The 19,316-nt window shown below is 43.1% G+C and overlaps 1 long non-coding RNA gene across 1 annotated transcript in view; it reads right to left on the bottom strand.

The window, feature by feature from the left end:
• Positions 1 to 14,098, bottom strand: part of LOC311525821 — a 143,433-nt gene extending 129,335 nt beyond the window's left edge. The window contains exon 1 of the long non-coding RNA XR_014712866.1: positions 14,023 to 14,098. This is a non-coding gene — a long non-coding RNA (uncharacterized lncRNA). The remainder of the gene's footprint in view (positions 1 to 14,022) is intronic.
• Positions 14,099 to 19,316: the final 5,218 nt, after the last annotated feature.

Genomic DNA, 19,316 nt, shown 5'->3' with positions numbered 1-19,316 from the left:
ATGATGATAACTTTGGGGGACCAAAAACATCTAACTGAAGCACACTCAAATGTATGCCAGTGGCATTCTTGCCTAAAAAAAAGAGTTATTAAATGACACCTCCTGTTTCGTCCTTTCAGACCGGATATGCTGGTTATAGCTGCTGCTGCCGCCCTGCCAAAGAACTGGAGAGTCAGTTGCCTAGTGGTTGGAGGAGGGAACTGGGAGTCAGGTCTAACTTCACTTCCCAACATTCGCACAGCCACTTTGACCTTAAGTGAGGTATTTTAGCCATATGTAAAGAGAGTATAAAAAAACGTAACTAACTTCCTCAAAGTGATGGTACAAGACAGAATATGTTAGAGTGCTTTGAGATTGTTAGATGAAAGAAGTTAAAAGTGCAAATATTTAATACAGAAATAACTCTGTTTATAAGAGCAGAAGAAAACTGTTTGAACAAACTTTAATTTCACAATTCAGTTACCTCTAAACTACAGGATGCTGATGCTGCTATTGTGCTTCCAATTTTTACTTTTTTTCTTTTGTTTTGCTAAGCTTATCCTTACCTCTGATTTAGTCACTTCCCTCTAAAGTTAGATAAGAGAAATATTCTAGATGAAGTGCAAAAAGCATGTTTAGAAAACAAACTGTCAGACATGCTGAATTGTGGCTGATTCTATCTTTTTAAAGACACTGGATATGAACACTGTTTTGTGTTGCATGAAGAGAAAGTTACTTACCTTACAGTAACTGAGGTTCTTCGAGATGTGTGTCCCTGTGGGTCTCGTTAGAGTCTGCCTGAGCGTGCGTGTTCTGCACCCCCCTCCCAGTTCCTTCTCTACCGTGGAGAAGTCAGAATAGTACTCCAAAGCAGAGGGGAGGAGGGTGAGGAGTGGAGCACCCCGAGGGACACACATCTCTAAGAACCTCAGTTACTGCAAGGTGAGTAACTTTCTCTTCTTCTTCGAGTGCTGTCCCTGTGGGTGCTCCACACCAGGTGAATGTGAAGCAGTACCCCTAAGGCTGGTGGGACTTTGCAGTTGCAGCAGTGTGTACTGTAGACAGTACTGTATGGCCTACTATGATGTCTGCCGTGGTATCCTGTGTGATAGCATAGTGTTTAGTAAATGTGTGTTTGGATGACCACGTGGTGGCCTTATAGATATCAGGAAAGGGTACATTATGGAAGAAGGCAACAGATGTTGACATGGCTCGAGTAGAATGAGTTCTGATGCCTTCGGGCGGTTGAGCATTCTGAATGTGGTAATAGGATCTGATGCAGTCAGAGATCCACTTGGAAAGTCGTTGTTTAGAAATGGCTGCACCCTTTGATCTCTCTGTAGTGGAGACAAATAATCATGAGGACTTACGAAATGGTTTAGTCCTGTCTAAGTAGAAGGCAATTGCTCATCTGACGTCGAGGGTGTGCAGAGGCACCTCATGTGGAGTCTCATGAGGTTTGGGATAGAATGTAGGTAAGTATATTCGTTGGTTAAGGTGGAAGGTGGACACCACCTTAGGGAGAAATTTAGGGTGTGGTCGCAGGGTAACTTTGTCTTTAGAGAAGGTTGTGTAGGGAGGGTAGGCCATCAGGGCGCTTATTTCCCCTACCCTCCTTGCTGCTGTTATAGCAACCAAGAAAGCTACCTTCATGGACATATGAAGAAGAGGTGAGGTAGCTGAAGGCTTGAATGGAGGTTTCATAAGACCATTGAGATTCCATGCAGCTGCCGATGGATAAATCTTGGGGTAGAAATTTTGTAGGCCCATGAGGAAGCGTTTTATGGTGGGGTGGGCAAAGAGTGAATAGCCGCCTAACGAATCATGGAAGGTGGCAAGGGCCACTGGGTGTACCCTGATGGAGCTGAGCGAGTCTGTCCTGTTTTAGTTTCAGGAGGAAGTCTAGGATGTTAGGGAGGGTCATGATATGGGGTGATAAGTGTTTGTTTGAGCACCACAGGGAAAAGCGCTTCCACTTCTGCACATAAGTTTTATGAGTGGAGTCTTTTCTACTATGCAGGAGGACGTATTGGACTTGCTCAGAACAGGCTAATTCGTGGATCTGGAACCATGAAGGAACCACACTGTCAGGTGGAGTTTCTGGAGCTGAGGCTGAAGAGTTTGTCCGTTGTCCTGAGAAAGCAGATCTGGTCTGTTGGGGAGAGTCCGTGGAGGATGGGAAGACATGTGGAGCAGGTAAGAATACCACGTCTGTCTAGGCCAGGCTGGGCAATGAGTATGACATGGGCCTTGTCGTCTCTGATCTTGCGCAGGACCCTGTGTATCAGAGGGATCCGTGGAAAGGCATACATGAGAGAGTTGTTCCATGGGATGAGGAATGCATCTCCTAGGGATACCGTCCCGAATCCCACTCTGGAGCAAAATAGGTGACATTTGCGGTTCTGTGTTGTGGCAAAGAGATCTATTGACGGGGTGCTCCACTGGGAGAAGAGCTGTTGTAGTATCGTGGGGTGGAATTCCCACTCATGTTCTTTGGAGAAGTGTCTGCTGAGTGTATCGGTGATAGTATTGTGACAGCTGGGTAGGTACAATGCAATAATTTGTATGTGGTGTTGTATGCACCAATTCCATAATCGGATGGCCTCCATGCATAGGGAGTGCAATTGTGCTCTCTCCTGTCTGTTGATGTAAAACACACATGCTATATTTTCCATTAGGACCCAGATAGATTTGCTCTTTATGAGGGGAAGAAAGTGAAGGCAGGCTTGTCTCACTGCTCTGAGCTCTAGGAGGTTTATGTGTAGGTGCGTCTCTGGAATGGACCAGCGGCCTTGTGCCATGTGTCCCCCCAGAAGCGCTCCCCAACTGATCAGGGAAGAGTCCATGGTGAGCATGAGCGTGGGGGTTGTTGTTGAAAGGGAATGCCAATGCAAAGGTTCTCTGGTCTTGTCCACCGTTGCAGAGAAGCTAGTACATTTGCTAGAGGAGTCAGCCGCATGCTGGGTTTGTAGTTGGAGTTGAGCCAACCCTGAAGACATCTCATGTGCAGCCTGGCATACTTAACCATGAAGGTGGTGGCTGCCATGTGGCCAAGGAGCTGTAGGCAAATTCTTGCCTGTATCTTGGGACGAACAGAGCGTGCGTATGAGGTGTATGATAGCGAGGAATCTGTTGTGTGGTAGTGAGGTTTGAATTGAGTCCAGGTGAGCTCCAATTAATTCTATCTGCTGTGTAAGCGTCAAGGTAGATTTTTGGATTTTATTTGCAGGCCCAAGCTGTGGAAGAGGGAGATAGCGAAATGGGTAGCTTGTAGCGTCTCGTTGTATGAGTTGCCCTTGATGAGGCAATTGTCTAGGTAGGGGAAAAGTATGATCCCGTGTCTGAGGAGGTGGGCCATGACTATGGCTAGGGTCTTGGAGAATACTCTCGGTGCTGTGGAGAGTCCAACAGTGAGTACCCTGTATTGGAAATGGTCATGTCCGATTGTGAACCGTATGAAGCGTCTGTGGGCTGGATGAATGGATATATGAAAATAGGCGACCTGTAGGTCAAGGGCTGTGAACCAGGCCCCTTGTTCCCATGCAGGTATTATTGTGCCCAGGGTGACCATTTTGAATTTCTGTACTTTTACCAATTTGTTCAGTCGGTGTAGGTCTAGTATAGGCCTCCATCCCCCGGTCTTTTTCTGGGTCAGAAAGTAGTGGGAATAGAATCCTTTTCCTTGATGTTGTGTCAGAACGGGTTCCACTGTACCTGTCCATAGAAGATGATCCACTTCTATGTGAAGTAGGTGCTCATGAGAGGGGTCCTTGAAGAGGGATGGGGAAGGAGGAAGGATGGGAGTGTAGGATATAAAAGGGATAGAGTAACTGGATTGAACTATTTCTAGGACCCAATAGTCCTGTGTAATCTGCTGCTAGGCATGGTGGAAAACCTGGAGGCAGTGGCCAAATGGGCAAGTAGGCGGTGGAGTCAAGGAGTGGTCGTGCAGACTCTTGACTAACACTTCAAAATTGGGAGATAGCTGTTTGCATTTGGTTTTGTCTGCGCTTAGGAGGTCTAGGATGATTCCTGGGCATAACGTATGGTCTGTTCTGAGGTCGGTGATACTGTTGTGTGTGTGGCCTCTGGTAAGGTTGACACCGTTGTCTCCTGGGAAGGGATGGGTAAATGCCCAGGGTGCGCAGGGTCACTCTAGAGTCTTTCATGGTGTGAAGGACTTCATCAGTTTTCTTGGAAAAAAGTTTGTCTTTATCAAAAGGGGAGGTCCTCCACTTTGGTCTGTAAGTCTTTGGGGATACCTGATGCAGACAGCCAGGAAGATCTATGCATAACCACAGCAATTGCAGTAGTGCAGGCAGCTGTATCCAACATGTCCAGAGATGCTTGTAGGGCCATTCTGGAAACAAATTGGCCCTTGACAAGGACTGACTTAAAATCTGCTCTCCTGTCCTCTGGAATATGGGAGGTAAAATCAAAGAGTTTATTGTAGTTAACAAAGTCATAGCTTCAAGTAGGGTGGAATAGTTTACAATTCTGAATTGCAGAGTGGAGGAGGTATAAACCTTGCAGCCCAAGGTGTCAAGACATTTGAGGTCCTTGTCTTGCTGGGTGCGCTGGTAGTGTGGCTGTTTGGTCCTGTGAGTCACTGCATCCACTACCAGAGAATTTGGTTGTGGATGAGAGAATAAGAAGTCTACATCCTTAGCAGGAACATAATATTTGCGTTCAGCCTTTTTGCAAGTTGCTAAGATAGAGGCTGGGGTCTGCCAGAGACTGTCAGCTGGTTCTAGGAGTGCTTCATTTATGGGAAGCGCAATATTTGAGGGCCCAGAGGGTTGGAGGATTTTGAGGAGTCTGTATTGTGTAATAATATGACCAATCTCCTGGACCTCCTCTAAAGGGATGTCTTGGCTGAGTGCCATCCTCTTGAAAAGTTCCTGGAATTGTTTGAAATTGTCCACACTCTGTGGAGGTGGAGGCATGAGGGCTCCCATCTGGAGCTGATGGAGAGTTAGGAGTCGGCGAATCAGGGTATGGTCCATAGCCCACCTCTTCAGAGGGGGGTTCAGGTGCTCTAGAAGTAGATAGAGCTGGAGGCACAGAAGGAGGTCTGGTGGAAGAAACATGAGGGTGAGTGGCAGTAGGAGCTGGCCAAGGGTACCACTGAAGCCAAGGCATGGGATAAGAGAAGTTAGGTGTTGCCCACGGGGGGCATAGTAGGGAAACCAAGGCTGGTGGTTGTCAGCCGTGACCTGAGGTGCAAAAGGTTCTGGTGGAGGAGGAGAGGTAGGTGGGGAGAACTCCTGCTGTTGCTGCATATCAGGCTCACTGTCAGTAAAGGTGGCCAGGTCAGGTGGGGAGAGCGGCTGGTCAAAGAGTGAGCACTGTGTGTCCAGGAGTAGAGAGTTAGGCTCAGGTGCCACTGAAAGGTCGTCCTGACTGAGGAACTGTTGTTGCTGTTCCCTAGTGTCTGACTCCGCTGCACGCGATCTGTGTTCAGAGGCATGCACAGACTTTTTCTTCGCTTTTCCCAGAGCCACAGGTCTCTTGTATGCGCCCTGCAGGGAGGTCCGCTGCTGCTATGCGCCCTGCGGGAGGTCCGCTGACGTTCTTGTTGGCACCAGGGTAGAGCGCGCTGTCGGCACTGGGTCTATTTTTGGTGCTGAAGGGACTGGTGCCTAGGACATTTTCCCTGCGTGGGAAGTCGGGTCCCTGCCTCTGTGCTCCGCAAGAGCCATGGCTGAGATACCAGGACAGTCAGAGGTGCCTGCCTTCAGCGCTGACAGCACTGAGGATAAGGATCTCGCAGGAGACCATTTACCCTTGTGAAAGTCTCTTCTTGGAGACAGTTGGACTTCTTGCCTCTCTACCTGAGAGGGTGAAGCCATGCTCCCAACTGGTTCTGACCTGGCCAGGGAGCATGAGGGAGAGGGTTTGACAGTACCCGTCTCCAGAGGCGGCTGCAGAGATTTCTGCATGAGAAGCATTTTCAGCCTCAGGTCCCTCTCACAACGAGCCCTGGTTTTGAGGCTCGTGCAATGGACACACTTAGCAGGGACACGTGTCTGGCCAAGGCACTTCACACAACGTGAGTGTCCATTGGACCTTGGCATGGAGTTCTGACAGGAAGCACATTTCTTAAATCTTGAAGCCCCTGGCATAATTGAACTTGGAGTGTAAGGGGAGAGTGTCTCCGCGGGAGATAAGCTTGAGGAAAATATGGGTTGTTGTTTTTTAAACTAAGTAACTATTCTAACGGAAGGGAAACAACTGGGATGTTACTAACTAACTATTTCTATATTCTTTGTAATTGTTTCCTTCAGAGACCAGGGAAGAGGATCAGCTCTTCCCCGTGCCCAGTCTTCAGCAGAGGACGGTTGAGAAGGAATTGAGAGGGGCGTGAGATGCGCATGCTCAGGCAGACTCTAACGAGACCGCGAGACAGCAGCTGAGCGCGAGCATCCTGACTAGGCACTGCTACCGAAGATCTCCGATCAATGGCTCCGGGACACACCATGACCTGGAGTGGAGCACCCACAGGAACAGCACTCGAAGAAGAACTGAAGATTTCTTACCAGCCACACTATTAGCGTGCAATTATACATAGAAATGGAAGCTGCATAAAAATGCAGCTATTAATTCTGGTCATATTCTTCTCTCAAATTTTATGTTTCAATTGGGAACTTCTGCAACTTAAAAAAAAGTATTTTCAAAGATCATGGTCGCATTATGGAAAATGGACAGCACTATCTTTTGTACAACATAAGATTAATGTATCTGATCAAAAGTTAAAATTCAATTTTATTTAAAAAGTAATGACTTTTCTGAATTTCCTCACCAGAGAGCCACAGGACACTGAAAAACCACAGGTAGAAATTGTCCTTCGCTTTGTCCAAACAGCAAATGATGAGCAATTTTTCTTTACTTGGTAAGCCTTGAGTTCAAGGCTCTGGACCAAATTCTGCTCTGCTACACTGGCATGTTCTGGAGTAATGCCAATGAAGTAGATGTTTACACTGATGTAGTTGAGCAATATTTGACTGTCCATGTACCACTTTTGTTGGTGACATTGCTAACACTAAGGCAGTGCATAAGCTTTCTGCATTGTTTAGGTATTTGTGCTTTCACTGATACTTTCAGGGGAAAATATATCTGGACTCATGTCTTGGAAGGAAAACCTTATTTCAGGTCACCTTTAAAATGTATTGTTCTGCTTCTGAGGTGTCAAAGAGGGTTTAGATCAGGGAGTGGTTAATTCATGTTGATAGAGAAACTGGTGAGGCATTGTTTCCTATTTTGTTTTTATTGCCATTATGCACATTGTTCCTGTTGCTTTGAGCAGTGATGGTAAAATGAAAAAAGAAGAAAACTTAAAACATACTTGTGATGTTACTCTCCATGTTCTTCATATAAATATTGTTATGATATGAATATGGCATAATTAAGATATGTTTTATGCAAGATGGGTCATGTGAGATATCATTGGAAAGGTTATGATTTGCTGAATGTGTTTATCCAATTTGTATGCATGTATCTTTTCTGTATCTGGAGTTAGCAATATTAACTATGTAACAATTACAACTATGTTTTCACCTGGGAAGCGCCCACCAGACAGTAGGCAAAGAGCCTGGATGAGCCATTAAGGAGAACAATAGAATTTTGAAAATGCTAATTTCACTCCTTCCTGAGAAGTTTATTGGGATGCTGTATTAACACAGCAGGGTCAGGTGACCATGTCACCTGGTACTGGACAATATCTTAACTTTCTGGTACTTTTCCACGTACGGGGACGGGGATCAAACAAAGGATTCCCACCTTAGGTAAATCCTTTTTTAAGGCTGGGAAGGGGGTTAATCTTATCTCTCTCTCCATTGCTGCCAGGAAGGAAGACTGCTAAAAACAACTAGAGGGAAAGGCAGGGTTGAGTCCAGACTAAGACAGGGGTCCAGTCTATAAAGAGAAATAACTGGAACTCTAAGCTACGGAAACTCTGCAACTTGCCTAAAACAACATTGAGAGTGAGAAATTACATTCTGTAACCTGTTTATTGAGTGTATTAAGTCTAGTTAGTTTTATTTGCTCAGTAATCTGCTTTGTTCTGTTTGTTATTCCTTATAATGACTTAAATTTACCTTTTGTAGTTAATAAACTTATTTCTTGTTCATAACATAACCCAGCATGTGGAATTCATATCTTGGGGGTGGGGGGGTGAGGGGGGGCAAGAAGCTGTGCATATCTCTCTCCACATTGAGGGAGAGGGTGATTTTTATGAGCTTACGCTGTGCAGATTTTTCTACATAACACAAGACAATATTATATTGGGTTTACTCCCCAAAGGGGGTGTGCATGTGAGTGCTTAGTAAATTTCTGAACTGATACTTCCCACACAGTGCTGATTTCAGTCTGTGTCTGCAGCTCAGTGTGGCCTTACCTGTGTGCATGCTAGAGAAGGCTTGAGGGCCTGGCACAACTAAGACAGGGTGAGGAAACCCAGGCTGATGGAATGGGTGGAACCAATGGGACCCCAGCACATCAGGTGGCATCCTGGATGGGGGAATCTAACATGTCACAATACAAATACAAAATATTCTCTCTCCAACAATATACAGCTTGTGCCCAAAATCTCCAGCCATACTGTTTCTCTCATTGCCTCTTTTCCAAGGCACTGCTTCCAACTGCTACAGTCCAAACACACTGAAGCCCTGGTATAAGAACATATGCTTGCCCTGTCACTTAAAAATTATTACTCTGACATAGAAGTACAAAACTGAATTTGAGGGTTGTGCATGTGAAATGCCATCTGCAGACATTCTTAACCAATCTAATTGGGGTTATCTTGCTTACAAATAAGGAATAATTTTAACCTACTACATCTAAAAGCAATCCTGCCTGGTACTCAATGTAGTAATTATCTTTTAAATTCCTCATTCCATACCAATAAGAAGTGATGTATTATCCACAGCCAAAGGAAAACCAGAGCTGCTTTTCACAGAGCCAGTGCTAATACATCGTTGCTTTTACAACTTGGTTACTGTATTTGGACTCCAACCTGAAAGGGACTGAATTCTCCCTGCAAACTATTGAGTAGCCTCAATCTGCAGTGCTGTCACTGAGAGTTGAGGGTACTCAACTCCCTACAGCAGTAGTTTTCAATCTGTGGTCCGCACTTCCCTGTGAGTCCGCAGACTATTTCTAAGGGATTCTCAAAAAGTTTTCATTACCATAGAACAGAGGTTTTCAACCTGTGGTCCGCAGACCCCATTGCATCTGCAGATTATGTCTAAGATTTCCAAAGGGGTCCATACCTCCCTTTGAAAATGTTTAGGGGTCCACAAATGAAAAAAGGTTGAAAACCACTGTCCGACAGGATCAGGCACTTTGTAGTGTAGGGTCAGTCCTGGGGCCAGTTTTGTTCAATATCTTCATTAATGATCTGGAGGATGGCGTGGATTGCACCCTCAGCAAGTTTGCAGATGACACTAAACTGGGAGGAGTGGTAGATACGCTGGAGGGTAGGGATAGGGTACAGAGGGACCTAGACAAATTAGAGGGTTGGGCCAAAAGAAATCTGAGGAGGTTCAACAAGGACAAGTGCAGAGTCTTGCACTTAGGACGGAAGAATCCCATGCACCACTACAGAATAGGGACCGTTTGGCTAGGCAGCAGTTCTGCAGAAAAGGACCTAGGGGTTACAGTGGACGAGAAGCTGGATATGAGTCAACAGTGTGCCCCTGTTGCCAAGAAGGCCAATGGCATTTTGGGCTGTATAAGTAGGAGCATTCCCAGTAGACTGAGGGACGTGATCATTCCCCTCTATTCGGCACTGGTGAGGCCTCATCTGGAGTACTGTGTCCAGTTTTGGGCCCCACACTACAAGATGGATGTGGAAAAATTGGAAAGAGTCCAGCGCAGGGCAACAAAAATGAGGCTGGAGCACATGACTTATGAGGAGAGGCTGAGGGAACTGGGATTATTTAGTCTGCAGAAAAGAAGAATGAGGGGGAATTTGATAGCTGCTTTCAACTACCTGAAAGGGAGTTCCAAAGAGGATGGATCTAGACTTTTTCAGTGGTACCAGATGACAGAACAAGGAGTAATGTCTCAAGTTGCAGTAAGGGAGGTTTAGGTTAAATATTAGGAAAAACTTTTTCACTCAGAGAGTGGTGAAGCACTGGAATGGGTTACCTAGGGAAGTGGTGGATTTTCCTTCCTTAGAGGTTTTTAAGATCAGGCTTGACAAAGCCCTGGCTGGGATGATTTAGTTGGGGATTGGTTCTGCTTTGAGCAGGGGGTTGGACTAGATGACCTCCTGGGGTCCCTTCCAACCCTGATATTCTAGGATTCTATGATTTTTAATCTGCTAAAGCAAAGTAGAGTGCTAAATTATATAGCGGTGTTTCCAGTAGGAATTATAATGAAATTAACTCATTTAATTTAGTCCACTGAACTACCATGCACAAGTAATGACACTCTCACGCTGTCAACTGTCAAAATCCAACCCAGTTTGATTTGGCGGTAAAAAGCTCCTTCTCACAACATTCTTTAGACAATTAGGGCTGGTCTACAGTAACGCTGTAAATCGATCTAAGTTAGGCTACTTCAGTTATCAGAGTAGCAGCTGTGTTAGTCTGTATCCGCAAAAAGAACAGGAGGACTTGTGGCACCTTCGAGACTAACAAATTTATTTGAGCATAAGCTTTCGTGAGGTGAGCTGTAGCTCACGAAAGCTTATGCTCAAATAAATTTGTTAGTCTCGAAGCTGCCACAAGTACTCCTTTTCTTTTTACTTCTGTTATGTAAGTCGACGTAGCTTAGGTCAACTTACAGTGGTGTATATACCATGCTGTGTTGTGTTATGTCACTCTCCTGCTGACTTACCTTCCCCCTCTCCGGGAGGTGGAGTACAGACTTCAATGGGAGAGCGCTCTCCCATCGACTTAGCTTGTCTTCACCAGACCCACTAAATTGATAGCACTGCATCGAACACAACAGTGCTGATTTAGCCAGAAGTGTCGACGTGACCTTAGTCCCTTCTCATGGGTTATACTGAAAAAGTGTCTTATGATTTGGAGCATGAGATAGGTAGTGGAGTCATGCCAATTTTAGATTATTGCATCTATGTGTCATAGCATCAAACTGGATATTTACTGGAGCTTGATTCTGCAAGATGCTTAGCTCTCCTCCAAGATACTGAGCATCAGTTTCATTTTTAATGTCTGTATCAATTTATCTATGGACAATAGCAATGTCAGAACTGTAATTTTATAAAAGAATTGAAAAAAGGGAAAAATTATGCATTTCATTTATCAATTCAATTTATACTGGGAGGATGCTTTCTTGCAGGCTGAAATCAAGGTTTGACTGCAGCTTTCTGAGACTCTCAGTCCTGGTGAGAAGAAAACATATAAAAGCAGAATGTTTTCTTGGGGAACTTTGTACACTATACAGGTTTCATTGTCCTCCAAGAGCCAAGATACCAATAGATTTTAAGGCCAGAAGGGACCGTTATAATTATCTTTTCTGATCTCCTGTATAAACACAGGGAAAAGAATTTCATCCAGTGATTCCTGCATCAGGACCATAACTTCTCTAACAGAATAACATTTTTCCTACATTTTTTGATCCAATGAAGTGGGTATTCACCCACGAAAGCTTATGCTTCAATACGTCTGTTAGTCTATAAGGTGCCACAGGACTTTGCCATTTTTTTCCTAAATCTTCAATCTTGTATTAAGGATTTTAAGAGACTGAGAATCCAGCACCTTCCCAGGCAAGTTGTTCCAATGGTTAATTACTCTCATGGCTAAACATATACATATATCTAGCCTGTAGTATTCCAGGTGTTGGTTCAGCTTCCAGCCATTGGATCATATTGTGCTTCTTCATGCTAGACTGAAGAGCTCCCTCCTATCAGAAAACTTCTACCTATGCAGGTACTTATGGACTGTTATCAAGTCACTTCTTAATCTTCTCCTGGATAAAATGAGCAGATGGAGCTTCCTAAATCTTTCATTGTAAGATTTTTATTCTAGGCCTCATATAAATTCTTGCAGGATTTTTCTTAATCCTTTTCAATTGGTCAACATCCTTTTGAAGTGTTTGCACCAGAATGGCACACAGTATTCCAGAAATGGTCTCAGTAATGCTCTATACAGAGCATTGCCTCTACTCTGAACAGAGTAATGCTACCCCCTTACTCTTAATCAATATTCCCTTACTTATCCACCCAAGAATTACATTAACCCTTTTAGCTACACCAGAAGCTCATGTTTGGTTGCTTATCCACCATGAACCCTAAATCCTCACAGAATCACCTATTACACTTTGCAAAATACAATCATCATCCTTGAAGTCTGACCTACATTCTTTGTTCCTAGATGTATGAGCCTGCATTTGGTTGTATTAAAAGGTATGTTGTTCAAATGGCCACATTTTACCATGAAATCCAGATTGCCCTATAGAAATGACCTGTCATTATATGCAGCTCCATCAAATTGCCATCTGCATACTTTATCAGCAATGATTTTATATTTTTCTTCCAAATCATTGAATCATCATATACCAGCAAAAGAAGCACACCTTGTTACCTTTAAATTATCAGTGCTATTGATAGATAAAAATTGTTGAACGTTAAAGCACATAGCCAAGGATCAAAGAAAAAAAACTAAACATTTTCTGAAAGATATAAAAGGATATACATTTACCTAATGCATTTACCTAGGGCAATGTAAAGGATTATGGCTTTTAATTTTGTTGTATAATTTTCTGAAATGCCTACTCAATGTACCAGCTGCTAGGTTAAATTGCACTGCAGGTGTAATGAAGATGCTTAGAAATATGTAGAACTCATGCATGAGGAATGATTTTTTCTGTCTTTCTAAAAATACATTTTTGTTGTGGTAGACATTAATGAGTTATGGCTTTTCTTAGGATGGAAAATAACAATTGTCTTTTCAGCAGGCTCATCCTATTTATTCTTTAGGGAGTGTCATATTTAAAATTAAATTAGCAGACACGTTAAAAAGCAAGTCAAATGAACACTGAATGAAATTGTTGAAAAACAATCACATCTCTCAATACTGGAGAGTTTGGAGATAAGAATGCATGTCTCAATCGATTATCATTCTCATGAATCAAAATCTATTATAGAATATATACTGTCAGTACTAACAACGCATAATTTATCATATACTAACTGCATGTGATTTGTTAGCGTAATTAAAAGTTAAGCAGACCATCTTATTACTTACCAGTTCCAATAACAGTAAAGATACAGTTGATACCATGTATTTTATTCTGACACAGTGTATGTTAGGTTAAAAATAAAACTGTAAACAGAGTATGTTGATTTGAATTTCCCCATGGCTAACAATGCCAAGTTCTCAAAATCTCAGCCTTGGGGGAATTGTTTTCCCCTTTGATTCAGAATAGCAATGAAATAAGAAGAAGTATCCCAGCTCCTCTAACAATCTCAAGCAGGGGCAATGCAATTCAACTGCTGACACATTTAACAAGAAACCAATGTGGGTATGTTTGCAAATGTTCCAATCTGCTTCCCTGAAAACTGCTTTTGTAGATTGAAATCACAACCACCAAAAAGGAAAATGTCATCACTCAACAAAAATTGGACAGAAACACACTTTTAAAAAATTCCATTTGCAACAATTACGTCTCAGACATTCATCTCCTGTTGAAGTTATCTGGTCACTATATTTGTTTTCAGAATTAGAGCCATAACTTTTTATATTTCCAGCATTGAAAGAAAAATACATTCAGATCCCAGCAGGATAATTAGCATTCAAACTTATTGCAATATATGAGAAACTAATTCTTTGATGCATTCTTGTGTTTATAAACTAGTGATTTGCACACTGGTTTTTGTAATAGAAAGAGGTGGCTTAAATTATTTAAAACAGTGCATACAAGAGAGCTTTATGAAAAGATAATTACAGATCACTGAAGGGAGATGGCAGTGAATTTGTTCTGGATTACTTGAAATTCTTAGAACACATTAAGTACATACTTGCCAAAGCAAAAACTGATTTATCAACAATGAATTCATCTGAGAGGGAAACTCACCTTTATTCACATTTAGTACTGGGTGATTTCACATTTCCATTCTTGTCAGGTTAACAGGGATAAAGAGATACTTCCTACATTCAGAAAAAGAAAGATAATGTTAGTTTCTCAAGCACTTCATGCATCTTGCAGGAAATATATGCTATAAAATATAAAGTAGTTCTAGTGAAAATAAAAGTGAGATTGCTTGAACAATGCCATCCAGCTCATTTTGACAAAAATGATTCAAGTCTGGTATTCAGTAGCCCTGTCTGCCTATTGGTAAAAGAGATGGTGTGCGCATATGGGTTTTTCCCCCTCTCGAGAGATTTAAGATACCTTAGGATCCCACCCAAGCTACAACATTAAGACAGTTTGTGTTCGTTAAGGTGTTAAATCATGTTTGTGTGGGTGTTAACCTAAGGGATGGGTTCAATTGAGTTAAGGAAACTTGATTGAAAACCAACGTCCCCTTTTTTGGCCAAAGTAGAGACAGAGCCACTGATACCATTTTGTTCAGCACAAAGTTCATTGAGTGTGATAAAGTTATGTTATTCAACCATAAACACAGATTAGGTCTAGACTGGTCTTTCTGGCTTCTGACTTGAAAGCGTCATTGGCTCTGATACACTGGTATTCTAAAAAGAAAAGGAGTACTTGTGGCACCTTAGAGACTAACAAATTTATTTGAGCATAAGCTTTCGTGAGCTACAGCTCACTTCATCGGATGCATTCAGTGGAAAATACAGTGAAGAGATTTTTTATACATAGAGAGTATGAAACAATTGGTGTTACCATACACACTGTAATGAGAGCGATCACTTAAGATGAGCTATTACCAGCAGCAGAGCGGGGGGTGGGGGGGGGGGGGGTGGGGGGAGAGGTTGGGGGGCGGGGGGAGAAACCTTTTGTAGTGAAAATTGAGGTGGGCCATTTCCAGCAGTTGACAAGAACTTCTGAGGAACAGTGTGTGTGTGTGTGTGGGGGGGGGGGGGGAAATAAACATGGGGAAATAGTTTTACTTATGTAATGACCCATCCACTCCCAGTCTCTGTTCAAGCCTAAGTTAATAGTATCCAGTTTGCAAATTAATTCCAATTCAGCAGTCTCTTGTTGGAGTCTGTTTCTGAAGTTTTTTTGTTGAAGAATTGCCACTTTTAGGTCTGTAATCGAGTGACCAAAGAGACTGAAGTGTTCTCTGACTGGTTGAATGTTATAATTCTTGATGTCTGATTTGTGTCCATTTATTCTTTTACATAGAGACTGTCCAGTTTGACCAAAGTACATGGCAGAGGGGCATTGCTGGCACATGATGGCATATATCACATTGGTAGATGTGCAGGTGAATGAGCCTCTGATAGTGTGGCTGATGTGATTAGGCCCTATGGTGGTGTCCCCTGAATAGATATGTGGACACAGTTGGCAATGGGCTTTGTTGCAAGGATAGGTTCCTGGGTTAGTGGTTCTGTTGTGTGGTGTGTGGTTGCTGGTGAGTATTTGCTTCAGGTTGGGGGGCTGTCTGTAAGCAAGGACTGGCCTGTCTCCCAAGATCTGTGAGAGTGATGGGTCGTCCTTCAGGATAGGTTGTAGAGGTTTTAGTTGGGGGTGAAGGTGATGGCTAGTGGCGTTCTGTTATTTTCTTTGTTGGGCCTGTCCTGTAGTAGGTGACTTCTGGATACTCTTCTGGCTCTGTCAATCTGTTTCTTCACTTCAGCAGGTGGGTATTGTAGTTGTAAGAATGCTTGACAGAGATCTTGTGGGTGTTTGTCTCTGTCTGAGGGGTTGGAGCAAATGCGGTTGTATCATAGAGCTTGGCTGTAGTCAATGAATCATGTGGTGTGGTCTCGATGAAAGCTGGAGGCATGTAGGTAGGAATAGCAGTCAGTAGGTTTCCGGTATAGCTCACGAAAGCTTATGCTTAAATAAATTTTAGTCTCTAAGGTGCCACAAGTACTCCTTTTTTTTTTTGCGAATACAGACTAGCACGGCTGCTACTCTGAAACCTGTGGTACTCTAGTTGAATTAAACTTAGATTTCTGACAATGATTTTTATGGTTCTCTGAGTTCCTTGAGACTCTGCCCCTTGATTGCTTATAGTAAGTAACAGTATCATAGCCACATTATAACATACATTAATAACTATGTCAAGAAAAGAGAATGCCAACCATCCTCAAATGGACAGAAGTTTTGTTTTTTTGAGAAGACATCTCTTGATGAGGGTGTTGTTGCTTCACTGACAAAGGAAATTGCTGCTGTTTCTGGAATTGTCCTCCAGTTGTTCAGTGTCTTGCCCCTATTTAGGGAAGGTGATATAGAATGTGGTGGCTATTTGATTATAAGTGCAGTCAGACACTAGTAGGGTTCTGGTTTTGCTTAGCAGTTGAGAATGCTCTGCTGATTTTAAATGAAGGTCAATAGGACATTTTGGTTAGCTGTTATGCTTGATACGAAAGAACATGGGTGCTGTTTTGATGACAAAGAAATATGACTGAACTGCTGTCCGGTGGTTCATGTTATAAGTAGAAAACATTGTAAGAGTCCATCACTGATTGATATCTGTCTACCACAACCTGGGGGTTTGGTATGTGGCATCTCAAGGATCTGTCCATCTTCCACTACGTGCAAAACATCTGAGGCCTCTTGGCAAGGTAGTTTGTAAACACATGATGGAGTATTATCAAGATGCCATATATCTTGTCCTATAAATATTGCAATTTTCTCCTGAGGGTTATTTAGATAATAGTGCTAACTAATGTGTCTTAGCTTTCATATCCTCACCATGGGAAAACAGATCTTGCAGCATGGTGTTAGTTGCCATTGTGAAGATAGAACATGAAGAAAATAAGAATATCTTATTGAATGGACTTGTTTACAAGGAGTTGAGGTAAAGATCTTAATGTCACAATCGAATTTGCCTTAAAAAGCTGCATGGTACAAAACATTTTTGCGTGTCATGGGTTAGTGAGGCTGCACCCAAATTTATCACATGATGACCTGCAAAACTTACATACGACTGATTACAAGGTCTGATTATTGAGATTTGCTGAGGGAGTCCGCCAGCTCGTTTCGTACCCCTGGGAGATAGGACACCTCGAGGTGAATTGCATGAGCTATGCAAAGGTCCCAGAGGTGGAGAGCCTCGTGACAGAGTGGCAAGGAACAAGCTGCTTGTTTATATAAAACACGACAGTAGTGTGGTCTGTCAGAACTGTCATGCTGTGACCACTCAGAGTGGTGTGAAAGGTCTGGCAGGCGAGACGAACCGCCCTGAGCTCCTTCACATTGATATGGAGTGACTGCTCTGTTCTGGACCACAACCTCTGCATCATGAGGTCCCCCAGGTGAGCCCCCATCCGTGTTCTGACGTGTCCGTCACCAGCGTCAGGTCCGGTTGTGGGGCAGCCAAGGGGAAGCCTTCACAAACCACAGGATGGGACTGCCACCACAGCAGGGAGTCCAGCACGTCCCTTGGGGCTGTCACTACCAAGTCCAGGGGGTCCCTGCCTGGGGGTTGCACCCGAGCAAGCCACGCCTGCAGAGTCCTGAGTCTCAGTCTGGCATGCCTGACCACGTGCCTGCATACTGCCACGTGGCCCAGGGCATCACTTTTACCTGCAGATTGTTCAGAATACAGCAGCATATTTAGTCATTGGCCCTAATCTATGTTCTTTACACTGACTGTCTGTAAAGTGGCAAATTGCCTAGTTTGATCCAGTTTATTTTAAAACCCTAAATATTGTAAGCCAGATATATATATTCAAGCCTCCTATTGATCAGTAGCTGAGCAGACATATCCTTTATCCCAAAATCACATTCTAAATTGCCCCATGAACATGCCTTTTTTATAGTAGGCAGTAGGATGTAGAACTTCTTCCATCACAAATTTGTTCTCCTCAACTTAACACTTTCCTGTTAGAAATCTGGTTTTATTATTGTATTATTGACTCCATATCAAATTAATTCCCCCTCAATTTTGCATTGGAACCCACTGGCTTTTATTTGAGCATGAGTTTAATAAAGTTTTCACTGTATTTAACTACATTTCAATATGTTGTGCAGCACTCTGACATATTGTAGAGGGTGCTTCCAAAATAAAATGATTATTCTTATAAAGCAGCATGCTAACAACATTGGTTCCAGCTTGAAACATATTGTATGTTCCAGCCTGCTTTTCTCTTTGGTGATCATAAATATCTTGTAGAAATTATTTTCTTTCCACATAAACCCCAGCAATTTCATAGCCAGGAAAAAATAATTTAATGATAATATCTGACAGTATACAATTAAAATATTGTAGAGGAAAAACATTGGTAACTGTAACAGTAATTAAATTCAGACTAATGTCCCTACAAAGTATAGGGCAGAGCTTTTACTTAATTATTAAGAACTACACCTAAGTAAAAGGAAGATTTTTGTGAAGTCATAAAATAAAAAGTCTGATTCTGAGACGTGAGGAGTATAGAATCATAGAAGATTAGGGCTGGAAGAGACCTCAGGAGGTCATCTAGTCCAATCCCCTGCTCAAAGCAGGACCCACCCCAACTAAATCACCCCAGCCAGGGCTTTGTCAAGCCGGGCCTTAAAAACCCCTAAGGATGGAGATTCTACCACTTCCCTAGGTAACCCATTTTAGTGCTTCACCACCCTCCTAGTGAAATAGTTATTCCTAATATCCAAACTAAACCTCCCCTACTGCAACTTGAGACCACTGCTTCTTGTTCTGTCATCTGCCACCACTGAGAACAGCCTAGCTCCAAAATCTTTGGAACTCCTCTTCAGGTAGTTGAAGGCTGCTATCAAATCCACCCTCACTCTTATTTTCAGCAGACTAAATAAGCCCAGTTCCCTCAGCCTCTCCTCAGAAGTCATGTGCCCCAGCCACCTAATCATTTCTGTTGCCCTCCACTGGACTCCCTCGAATTTGCCCACATGGTGGGTGGGTGGGAGCAAAACTGGACACAATACTCCAGATGTGGCCTCACCAGTGCTGAATAGAGGGGAATAATCCCTTCCCTTGATCTGCTGGCAATGCTCAAACTAATGCAGCCCAATATGCCATTAGCCTTCTTGGCAAGAAGGACATACTGTTGACTCTTATCCAGTTTCCCATCCACTGTAATCTCCATCTTCTTTTCTTCAGAACTGCCTCTTAGCCAATCGGTCCCCAGCCTGTAGTGGTGCATAGGATTCTTCCGTCCCAAGTGCAGGAATCTGCACTTGTCCTTGTTGAACCTCACCAGATTTCTTTTGGCCCAATCCTCCAATTTGTCTAGTTCACTCTGGACCCTATCCCTACCCTCCAGCATATCTACCTC

This window comes from Lepidochelys olivacea (assembly GCF_965140295.1).
Source record: "Lepidochelys olivacea isolate rLepOli2 genome assembly, chromosome: 9".
In the NCBI taxonomy this organism is placed as follows: domain Eukaryota; kingdom Metazoa; phylum Chordata; order Testudines; family Cheloniidae; genus Lepidochelys; species Lepidochelys olivacea.
The sequence above is the reverse complement of the archived record's forward strand: the minus strand, read 5'-3'. Positions and strand labels throughout refer to the sequence as shown.